Consider the following 12,702-nt stretch of genomic DNA (forward strand, 5'->3'; position numbering starts at 1 on the left):
GCAAAGACTAATGTGCCGCCCCTCAAGAGTAATTTGCATATTTTGACTAATCTTTTGATAAATTTTACATAACCTAATGACTTTAAGTAACATATTAAGGTTATGTATCTACTTAGCAGAGTAAACTGTGAACTATAAAGATGAAAAGGCAAAGATATTATTAGCGAAACTTTATTCCAACTTACTAGATGATCGCCATTGTAAAAGTTCAAAAGCTACTTAGTGTTGCCAAACAATAATAAAGAAATATATATAAACAATAATACAACTTTAACACTTTCCCTTATTATTGTTTAGTGCTCCCGAATGTTATTTTGCAGTTCTTAATTCTAAATCAGTCCTATTTTGCTGCACAGATTTAGAATCCTAGGGCCGTAAAGTGACTTAGTAAAAAGGTCAGCTAACTGTAGTTCAGTAGGAACTCGCTTTACAGTAATTTCTTCACTCGCTACCATTTCTCTCACAAAGAAATGTCTAATCCGAATGTGCTTTGTTCTCTTATGGAATTCTCCTTGATTCTGAGATAACTTGACTGCTGCCTCGTTATCCACTTTAAGTTCTGGTACCTGCTTTAAATTTGTAATTTCCTTGAACAATCTCTTAAGCCAAACTAATTCTCTAGCTGCTTCACTAGCTGCAACTATCTCCGCTTCTGTCGTGGAAATTGCTACAGTCGACTGTCTCTGACTGCACCATGATATTGCTCCACCAGCGTAAATACAAACAACACCTGTTGTTGAACGACCTGTTGTGATGTCTCCTCCATGGTCAGCATCACTATAGCTTTCTAGAATGCCTTTCTTGTATCCTGATTTGTAAACTAATCCTTTGTCTAAAGTTCCTTTCAAGTATCTGAATATTCTTTTGACTCTTTGCCGATCTTCTTTACTTGGGCTTTCTAAAGCTCTGGAAGCTACTCCTACTGCATAAGCTATGTCAGGTCGAGTTCCTGTCATGATATACATTAGTGCTCCTACGGCTTTTCTATAGGGAAATGTTGTCTCAGTACTCTCTACTTTCCCTGATTGAATACTGTCTTTGATAATTGGTGTAGACACAGGATTACAATCACTCATGCCGAATCTTTCAAGAACTTTTTTTGTGTAGGCTGTTTGAGATAACCTAATAGAATCATCTTCTTGACGATGAATCTCAAACCCTAATTAGTATTCAGCAGGTTTTGTTGTAATTTTAAATTCTTTCTTCAGATCTCCAAGAAAATTTTCTAAGTGTTCTTTACTTGTTGACGCAACTAAACCATCATCAACATACATAACTAACGTAAGTAATTCCCTATTGCTTCTTCTAATAAACAAGCATGGATCTGCTTAACTTCTTACAAAACCAATTTTACGCAAATATTCTCCAAAACACTGGTTCCAGCACCTTGGCGCTTGTTTCAGACCATAAAGACTTTTCTTTAAGTGGCATACTCTGTCAGTACCATCTTCATAGCCTTCAGGTTGACACATGTAAATATCTTCTTCTAACTTGCCATACAAAAAAGCTGTTGAGACATCAAATTGTACTAAACTCATATTTTCACTTGCTGCTATACTAAGTAAAGTTCTTATGGTGCTTGTTCTTGCAACTGGACTGAAGGTCTCTTGAAAGTGAATTCCTTTCCGTTGAGCGTAGCCTTTTATTACTAACCTTGCTTTGTATTTATCAATACGACCATCTGGATTTCTTTTTATTTTGTAAACCCACTTGCATGGTATCGGCTTGACTCCTTTAGGTAGTTTACATAACTTCCATGTCTGATTATCTTTCAGAGAAGTCATTCCACTGTCCATGGCCTTTTCCCAGTTGTTCACTTCAGAACTTTCTATAGCCTCTCGATATGTTTCTGGATATTTTTCATCATAGACGAAGGATTCAATTTCCATGATGTATTCTTCAAATCGCTTTGGTTTCTTTATCTGAGAACGATCTCGTAGATTCATACCATGTGAAGACTTAAGTTCATCTTCTTTATCTGTACTTTCAGCTTCGGTATCGGACATGTTAATACTTTCCTCTCTTAATTCTTCTTCCTCCTCTTCACCTGTTTCTTGATCTGGTGGATGATTTATTGAATCTGAATTTTCCTGTAAGACTGTAATATGTTTTTCACACTCTTTCATTTTCTCATGAAAAATCACATCTCTTGACAGGATTACTTTTCTTTCTTCTTCTATCCAAATTCTATAGCGTTCATCCCCATTATAACCAATCCGAAAACCTTTTACAGCTTTCCGATCCATTTTCTTTCTTTTCTGTACCGGCACATGAGCATAACAAAGTGAGCCGATTATGCGCATGTGTTTTATCCTTGGCCTTTTTCCAAACCATAATTCATGTGGACTAACGTTTTCCACGGATGAAATTCCAGTCCTGTTTAAAATGTATGCAGCTGTATTAACAAGCTCTGCCCATAAAAATGCTGGAAATTCGATTTCTTGGTTGGAATACTTTAGCGTTCTGGTCATTTCTACAATTGTTCTGTTTTCTCTTTCGCTCGTTCCATTTTGTTCAGGTGTATATGGTGCTGTGAGTCTCTGAATAATTCCTTTCATCTGAAGAAATTCTCGAACTTCTTGGTTGTCGAACTCACCTCCATTGTCACTAAGGATTTCTCTAATTGAATGTCCCAAATTTTCAGCATGAGCTATGAACGATTTTAGAGAAAACACGACATCCGACTTATGTTTCAGAAAGAAAACATACCGGTACTTAGAATAATGATCTTTAAACACAACAAAGTACTTATACTTTCTGTGTGACTCTTCGAATGGTCCACAGACGTCAATCGACACAAGTTCACCAACTCTTGTAGCTTTTGGTTTCGTGCCGAACCTTAAACGATGTGCTTTACCATATATGCAAGGCTCGCATGGCTCTTTATCAATATTCACTTTGATATTAAATTCATTTTTGATCATATTCCTAACGTGACGCTTGTCTTGATGTCCCCATCGACTGTGATATAATTGCAGTAAGGAACTTTTACCGCTATACGTATCTGCAATTTGAACTTCGATTTCTTTTTCTGGAAGTATTGGCTCTAGAGCAGCCCTGTAGAGAGTTCCACATATACTTCGAGTGCCATACAGCTTCACTTCATTGTTGATCTTCAACCAGCATTCAGTAGGAGTAGAAGTAAACTCACTATTCTGATTTCTATCCTGAGCAGCTAACACTGAAAACAAATTTCTGCTAATTCCAGGAACATACCTGTGGCATTGATAAGTTCAGGTATTGTTCTGTTTGGGGATTTGGTTTTAGACAAGAATAACCCAGAAAATGGTTCGCAAAAGTAACGGTCGACTCTGAAGGCACTTTTTGAAATTAAAAACTTGAAGAGCTAAAAAACATATCACCCCTTTCCCGAAACTGAGGCCTTGTTCTCGTTGTGGGTTGCAATCTGCTAATAATCCCCTCTTTGGAAAAGTTCAACTGAAAGAGAAAATTCAAAAAAGACAATATCCAGCCGTAAAAAAGAAAAGGCAAGTATAATGAAGACCAAGTGCTTTTATTTCAAATTTCAATTTTGTTTGTCTGTTTATAGTTCCAGTTTACGTCACTTAAGGACCTTTTTTGTTGGTTATTTATTCATTTTTTTTAGTAATCAATTACTTTCGAGAGGAAGGTGGTTTCCGCAGCTAATCTAATTATATTACATGTAAGAACAATTGTGAAAATTTTTGAGAAGTACCAAAAGAAATCACACTAGTGTATTTTTAGAAGAAAAACAAAAAAGGCTCGGAACATAACTCATGTTCCGACTGCCCGTGCATCTCGCACGGTAGTCTGACTCTTGTCAGCAGAAAGTGTCTTGCACTTTTTAAAAGCAAACAGAAATTAAATTAAATCAAAATAAAGATAAACATTTTCAAAGCAAATTAAAAATAAGAAACCAAAATACTCAAAAATCTCTGCAGTTGGTCTTCTTCCGAGCCGCCTTCCCCCGCAGCCATTCCTCAGCTTTTCCTTTTTCAGTCTCCCGAGTCTCCTCCGCCATCCTTACCTTCACCTGGCCTGTCACCTGTGTCAATTCCAATTTTTACATTTTAAATTAGTATTTAATTCTCCCTAACTGAAATTTCCAATTACAGCGTGACAAACCAGTAACCAAACAAATCCCACCATCACATGATGCCAAGCCAGAGAACTAAATTCTAATGTCTCTGATTGGTGCAACGTCTCACGTGACCTCATTCGCCACAGAGAACAGCACTCTGAGTGAAGAACTGCTGGTGAAAGGTCTCTCCTCTTCACACATTGTGAAAGAAGGAGAAGACGCAGGGAAAATGCACACTGTGATAGAAACTCTATCACATTCCCCTCAGCAGACAGGAAAACACAAAAAAAAATTTACATGTGCATCAGTGGGAAGACAACAGAAGACAGGCATCATGATGTTATTGAATGAGGTGAGCATAAACATGACCAAGCGAAGGAGGAGTTGGCATGAGAAAAGGCGGACCGTTAAACCATAACAAGAAATCCAAAAATTAAAAAAAATCAGAAACAAAATTTACCCTAAATTTTCTCTAAGTAGCAAATTTTTAAAATACAAGAAAAATTTGACCAGCTGCACGAGACTACATATGCCTACACATATATCTTACAATCATATTTTTAAATGTCAAAACATTTTCTTTTTTTTTAGCACTACCCAAATGACAATGCACATCATTTCTTACTAGTTATTTTTAAAATGACAAAAAAGAATTCATAACTCATTAATATTCTTCAATACATATGTATTTGAACATAAAATTTTGTATAATCAGTAAATTCATTTCATTCACTAGAAAAAAAACTCAACCAGTGAGTGGGTTTGAGACAAAATCATGGTATTTAGTGGTATGTGCTCAATGTCTGCAGGAGGCAGATCCTCAAGAACTATCAAACTAAAAGAGCAATTTTTTTTTTCTTTTTTAAAAAAAAAATTCAATTCAATTTCCAAATACCACAAATATTTCCTAAGGGTGACATTGAGGAGGAAAAAAAAAATCCCCGTTTCTCTCAGATCATGTGGTCTGTCACCAGGACATGCATTTTTTTTTTACCACAGTTACATGGGGAAAAATTTAATTTTACGAGAAATGCAGACAATCTCCAAAAATGTAAAGAACGTTTTTGTCAACCCCTCTCTCTAATCATATAAACAAATTCTTTTCCTACTAATTTCATTTCTGCACATTAAGAGCTAAAGGAAATTCACATCTCAAGCAGTATTGTGCACATTTACAATTCAGGCAAATTGTATGACGTAAGTATTCATCTTAAGTATGATGATTTCACAATGCAATGCCTAGTTGTCAATTCATTAAAACAGTGAAAATACATCATTTTTTTTTATACATTCAAAATTATTACAATCAGTGAACACCAGAACTGTTGTGTTTTCAAAAAGGAATTTTACCTCTGATAAAACATGATATATGTTATGTAATTCATTTGTGATATGTTACTCTTAAAAACAAGTTCATGTTCAAAAGAAAAAAAACAATAGATATATATATAATCAACACATAAACATAGAAAATACCCGGGTATATAATGAACACATGGATGCATCGCGCAGTGATCACTTTGAGGGAAAAAAATTCATTTTGTGGAAAGGACAAAATACACAGAAAAGAAAAACTTTGGTGACTAAACATAACGTGTGTGGGCAAACATGCCAATATTATTGCACTCAGCAAAGACTAGAAGGGGAGCAGAAAAAAAAAATTTTTTTGTTCAAAATCATGAAAATCAAAAAAAAGAGAAAAAGTCAGTATATGTGATCCAAATCCCGAAATATTGCAGAAATTTAAACATCAAAAAGGAAAATTATTAAAATGTCCTTTTATTTATTTATTTTTGATCAAAGAAAAAAAAAAAATCTGCAAAAGAAAAAGTAGACCAGTGAACCCATTTACAGTGGCCAGTTGTAAACAAGCCCACATAGTCTCATATGAAGAAAAAATTTGAAACAAGGGCCGAAATAGAACTGTGGACATTTTGATTACATTGCCATATTTTGAGACAAGAGGGGGAAAACTTAGGACCAAGGAGACATATAACTGACATTGGACTAACATACAAAAAAAAAAACATAGTATTTCCACATGGACAAATATATAAAGAAGAAAAATTTAGGTCTTGTTAAAGCGTGAGGTGTACACCCATCTACAGCTACGTTGATTATGAACACATGTTTAAAAAAATGACCCGATTTTGAGCAAAAACCAGAAGGTTTGAGATCATATGATGATATCAGACAGAACTTGAGAAAATGAACACATTATAAAATTCAGAAACAATATATATATTTATCACAATCACTTGTCTTTCCCTTGATGAAAGTCAATTTTTGCCAGGCACTTTAGATTGTTTGACACTATGACTTTTTCTTTGTGGCGTCACTTGTTTAGTTGTTGTTGTTCAAAGTGGACAAGTTCATTTTATAAGTTTCTTTCAGTCCAGTTGAAGAAATAAATCCGCATTAGAAAAAAAACAGATGGCTCACCACCTTCATCACCGACATTCAACAGCGGAATTCCACAGGCGCTCTCCCAAGGAGGGTTGGATCCGGTTCTCAGTGAAGGAGTAGATCCTCTGTCAGAATCCTCTCAGGTTCATTGGACACGTGCACCTGTCCTGGATGTGTCGTCCTACGTGGCCTAAGATTATATCTTGTGTCTATGGGAGGAGAAGCATTAGTAACAAGATCATTTGAAGAGTCACATAAATGCTGAGCCCTTGGGGGTATCAGCAGAAGACGGTCAATGTGGACGGTGAATGATTTTGACTGTGGGCAGTGAGGCTCCTGTATAACAGCCACAACAGGAGAAATCATTTTCATGACCTGAAAGGGTCCAGCGTAGGAAGGACGATGCAAATTTTTAGATTTTAAGTAAACTTGGTCACCAATTTTAAAATTTCTTAGTTTGGCTTTATGAGCCTGCTTTTCATTCTGGTTTCTTTTCTTTGTGAGATTTTTATATGCATTGTTGTAGATTACCTGCAATTGTTCCAAAAGTTTATGAAGTTCAAAAGCCTTATCCAGGGAATATTCAATATCAATATTTAGGGTGTCAGTTAAAAGGGATAAGTTGCGGCCAAAGTGAACCAAATTAGGAGGATATTCTGTAGTAGAATGAACGGAGGCATTGTATAAAGCCTTGTGAACAGAAAGGGCATATTCAAACTGCAACCCCTGTTTTAGTAATGCTTTAACTGAATTTTTTATGCTTAGGTTCACTCTCTCAGACAAACTGTTACTTTTTGGATTGCCAGAGGAGGTATGACGAAGAGAAATTCTAAATAATTTGTTAAAGGTATCAAAAACCTCAGTAGTAAATTGAGAACCAAGGTCGGTTAAGATAAGCTGAGGTCGACCAAAGGTGGTTATGTACTGAAACAATTTTTTTACTGTCGATGTTGCATTTAAATCCCCCAAAATAAACAGTTCAAGATGACGGGAAAATGTATCGATAACTGTCAAAACATATTTACCATTCTGAAAAGGTCCCAGAATATCCATCGAAATGAGTTCACCAGGGGATTTTGGGGAAAAAGTTTCCTGCCATGGGGCGGGAACAATGTTGTGTGGCTTTATTTGTAGGCATTTTGTACAACTCGCACAAAAATTAATAACATCAACATACAAATTTTTCCAGAAAAATTTGTCAGACACAATTTGGTATGTTTTTTCCATTCCGAAATGGCTAATATGAGCTATTTTTAGCACTTTTGCATTCAAAGAATCTGGAACAACACATTTAAATTTGGCACTATCAGGATTTTCAACACTTTCTTTAGTGCATAACAGTAATTTACTTTCAGGGTGAATACAATAGTTTGACAGACTTTTTTTTGTTGATTTGTTTAGTATAGCATTGTAGATATAAGATAATTTTGTGTCAGATAGCTGCTCTTTCAGAAACACGTCTTCGGAAATTGTCAAAATAGGGTCATCGGTTACATTATGTACAATTGCCAAAACAGAGTTCATTTCCCTGTTTATATCAAAATCATGATTTGTTGTACATATGAAATTATTTGTTAGCACAGGTGGAGCAGTTTCATCTAGGACCTGTGCTTCAGGAGTTGGTACATATACTACCTCCGGAAAAACCTGCTCTTCACAGGGGGTTAAATCAACCACCGGAAGTATGCCCTGATCATTTATGATGTTGGGATCAGATATTAGGTCAGATTGAATGCAAGGTGTTTTACTAAGATAGTCCGCCAATAAATTTTCCTTGCCAGGGATGTGCATGAAAGAAAAGGAGTACTCGCTCAGACTCAAGAGCCAACGAGTTGTTAGGGAAGCAGGCGAGGAAGTTTTCCCATAATGATCAAGTGGTTTACTATCACTGATTATGTAAAAAATGTCTACTGTACAAGTATGACTTGAATGCATGAATTGAACTTATCAAGGCCATTAATTCAACTTTAATGCCAGGATACCTAGTTTCACTTGGTGATAAGAGTTTTGAAAAATATGTTATGGGAACAAATGCCCCATTGGATTTTTTTTGAAGCAAAACGCCTGAAATTCCAAATTGTGATCCGTCTGTATTTAAATAAAAATCAGCGTTCCAATCAGGTTGACAAATAAAAGGTTTCTTAAAAAAAATCTGCTGAAGTTGTTGAAAAGCAATTTCCTGAAGTTGAGTCCACTTAAAGGTGGCTTTAGGGGTTGTTAGCAAATTTAGTGGTTGGATGCGTTCAGCAAATTTAGGAATGAGGGAGCGATAGTATGAACAAAGGCCGATGAATCTCTTTAACTGCCTTTTTGTTTTTGGGGTGGGGAAAGCGGTTACTTTACAAATGTTGGCTGAAATGGGCCTAATTTTGTTCTCTGATATAGAAAAACCCAAATAGTTAATTGTAGACTGAAAGAAATTGCATTTCTTTGGGGACAAAGTTAGGTTGTATTTTGAAAGGGTGGAAAGCAGAGCGTTAAGCTTAGTACACATGCTTTCAAAACTATCGCTGCATACAATAAAATCGTCTTGGTAAGCCAAGACGCCCTCAATGTTTGTTTCTTCTAATAACCCATCCACTAGACATTGAAATAAAGAACTTGCAGACCGAACGCCAAACATCAAACGATGATATTTATAGGTACCAAAAGGTGTTACAAAAAAAAATCTATCTTGCACCTCTTCAGGCAAATGCATCTGATGATAGGCTGAATGAAGGTCTAGTGTCGAAAAAAATTTGTACTTTGCTACAGAGTTAATGATAGTTTGAATTTTGGGTAAGGGATAAGATGAATGTCGAATGAGGGAATTCACCAGTCTCAAGTCCAGTGCAAGTCTATATGTCTGAGGTTTAGAGCCATCTCCCCTTTTCTTGACTAAAAGCATGGGACTTCCGTACTCTGAAATATGTCTATCAATGATTTTTGCCTCTTGTAATTCTCTAATTTGTTCTCGGGCTTCTTCCATCAATGCTTGGGGAATTGGAAAGGGCAGTGTCCTAACCGGATAGTCATGCATGAAATTGAATTTTACTGGGACTTTGTCAGTATGACCCAAGGCACGTAATGAGGATGAGAAACAAGAAAAATTTTCACTTAAAATCTCAGATAACTTATGCCTCTGGTAATCATTTAAATGTGCCATGTCAAAATTGTTAATATCAAATTCATCTTTACGGAGTTTTAAAATCTCCTCACTAGCTGTAATTAAGTTAACCTCTTCCATTCGTGATTCAGTTTCTTGAATATGCTCAATGTGAGCCAAAGTTCCCACATTCATACCTTTATTTAGATGAATCTTTTGGACAGATTTGTTTTCAATGAAAATGTAAAATGATGTGTCACTAGAAACATTTTTATCATCAGCATCATTATCATCAGAATTATTGAAAGCAATAATAGAGTCATCTGCAGCAATTTGATCATTTTTGAAATTTGGATTATATAACATACAATTGTCAAAGTCTGTTCTATCATTGTTAGTATGAACAAGGCAGTATGCATATGCCTGAGGCTCCAAAACAACCTTTCTGGCTAATGTTACATTTATTTGACTATCATGCACAGTAAAAGGAACACCAACATTTTGTGAGAAAGAAACATTTTCGGTAAGTGCAAAATCACCATTTTGTGTATCAATTTTTTCATTGTTATGAGAAGAAGATGGTGAAATGTCATTGTCAATTAAAATGGGAATTGACTGGTCTCTTATTTTAATGCAATTAGTAGCCGGGAAAACCGCTACATTGTTTTGAGTCATAAAATCTATTCCAAGAATGCCTTGGAAGGCTGAGTCTTCAGCAAGATCAACAACATAAAACACTTGTTTGAAAAAAAGGTTGGCAATCTTAAAGGTAAGTTCTACACACGAATGAAATCTTATCGAGGAGTTTAGAGTAGAAATTGTGACATTTCTTGCAATTACCTTATATTTAATGAATGGTTTAATTTGGTTAAAGAAGTCAAATGACAAAAGACTCAAGGTAGACCCCGTATCCAACAGCAATAAGGTGAATGCTTTACCCATTTGAACCGATACTTAGGGTAATGAATTTGAATTTTGTTTACCCAGGGCATTAGCAATAAAATAATGTTCCCTAGAGGGCATATTCTTTTTAGGTGATGGAGTTAAACCTTCTGTCTGAGTAGTCGAGTGCTGTGAAATTACAATTTTCCCCCGTGATTTAGGTTTAGTGGGGGTCCTAAAGTTGTTTACATTAAGATTTGACCTAGTGGGTAGAGCTGATTGGGCAGTCTGAACAGAACCAAAACCCTGAGTGTTTGTCTGGTTACACACTGATGAGTTCAATGTTGAAACTGGGAAAAAGGGCTGTGCATCAGCACTAAGTTGTGGAACCCGGTTACTACAGACAGGCAAAGCAGGTTGACAGTACGAGTGCCTCACCTTCAAGGAGGTCAAAAGCTTTCTTGGTGGTAGTTGAAATTCTATGGGCTAAGTTTTTTATTGACTCAGAAGGAGCCATAGCCAAGGAGTGGAAATCATGCATAGATGCATGAATTGCTCTATCAGAGAAAAATGACTTTAGCTCATTCAAAATTATATTTGGTTGTTTAGCATACCTCAGAGAGGGAGTTTCTAATACAAATTTCAAAGCAGCACCAGAAAGTTTGCTTTTCAAGAATACAACGGCTCTCTCAGGGTCCCACTTATTTATATTGATAACATCAGTCACCTGCTCAGCAAAGAAAGTGATCTCATCTGGATCCCCAGAAAAACTGGGTATAGGTATCATGAAGGGATTCTTATTTGCAGCACCTGGAGTGTTAGGTTGGGGGGGTAGGCACAGGGGCAGGAGAGTTTTGTTTTCTAGGAGGCATTATAAACACAAATTTGAATCAATCAATAACAAAACAATTTCCCCCAAAAAAAGAATGTGTAGCATTTCAAATAAATACAGAATGTACATTTCATTGTAACTCGAATGTATAATAAAAATTGCACACAAGGAACATCGGAAAACAATAAAGAACAATAAAAGCGAGTCCAGAGTCGACGCAGAACAGCTCAAAGGCTTGGCTTCACGGCACCAAGTTGTGGCATTGATAAGTTCAGGTATTGTTCTGTTTGGGGATTTGGTTTTAGACAAGAATAACCCAGAAAATGGTTCGCAAAAGTAACGGTCGACTCTGAAGGCACTTTTTGAAATTAAAAACTTGAAGAGCTAAAAAACATATCACCCCTTTCCCGAAACTGAGGCCTTGTTCTCGTTGTGGGTTGCAATCTGCTAATAATCCCCTCTTTGGAAAAGTTCAACTGAAAGAGAAAATTCAAAAAAGACAATATCCAGCCGTAAAAAAGAAAAGGCAAGTATAATGAAGACCAAGTGCTTTTATTTCAAATTTCAATTTTGTTTGTCTGTTTATAGTTCCAGTTTACGTCACATAAGGACCTTTTTTGTTGGTTATTTATTCATTTTTTTTAGTAATCAATTACTTTCGAGAGGAAGGTGGTTTCCGCAGCTAATCTAATTATATTACATGTAAGAACAATTGTGAAAATTTTTGAGAAGTACCAAAAGAAATCACACTAGTGTATTTTTAGAAGAAAAACAAAAAAGGCTCGGAACATAACTCATGTTCCGACTGCCCGTGCATCTCGCACGGTAGTCTGACTCTTGTCAGCAGAAAGTGTCTTGCACTTTATAAAAGCAAACAGAAATTAAATTAAATCAAAATAAAGATAAACATTTTCAAAGCAAATTAAAAATAAGAAACCAAAATACTCAAAAATCTCTGCAGTTGGTCTTCTTCCGAACCGCCTTCCCCCGCAGCCATTCCTCAGCTTTTCCTTTTTCAATCTCCCGAGTCTCCTCCGCCATCCTTACCTTCACCTGGCCTGTCACCTGTGTCAATTCCAATTTTTACATTTTAAATTAGTATTTAATTCTCCCTAACTGAAATTTCCAATTACAGCGTGACAGGCCAGTAACCAAACAAATCCCACCATCACATGATGCCAAGCCAGAGAACTAAATTCTAATGTCTCTGATTGGTGCAACGTCTCACGTGACCTCATTCGCCACAGAGAACAGCACTCTGAGTGAAGAACTGCTGGTGAAAGGTCTCTCCTCTTCACACATTGTGAAAGAAGGAGAAGACGCAGGGAAAATGCACACTGTGATAGAAACTCTATCACAATACCAGACATCTTTCAACTCAATTACTTCTGTATTTCTTCCAACTGAAGCTTTGACTAGAATGCTTCCTTTCCC

The sequence above is a fragment of the Uloborus diversus genome, chromosome 8, assembly GCF_026930045.1.
Source record: "Uloborus diversus isolate 005 chromosome 8, Udiv.v.3.1, whole genome shotgun sequence".
NCBI classification, from domain to species: domain Eukaryota; kingdom Metazoa; phylum Arthropoda; class Arachnida; order Araneae; family Uloboridae; genus Uloborus; species Uloborus diversus.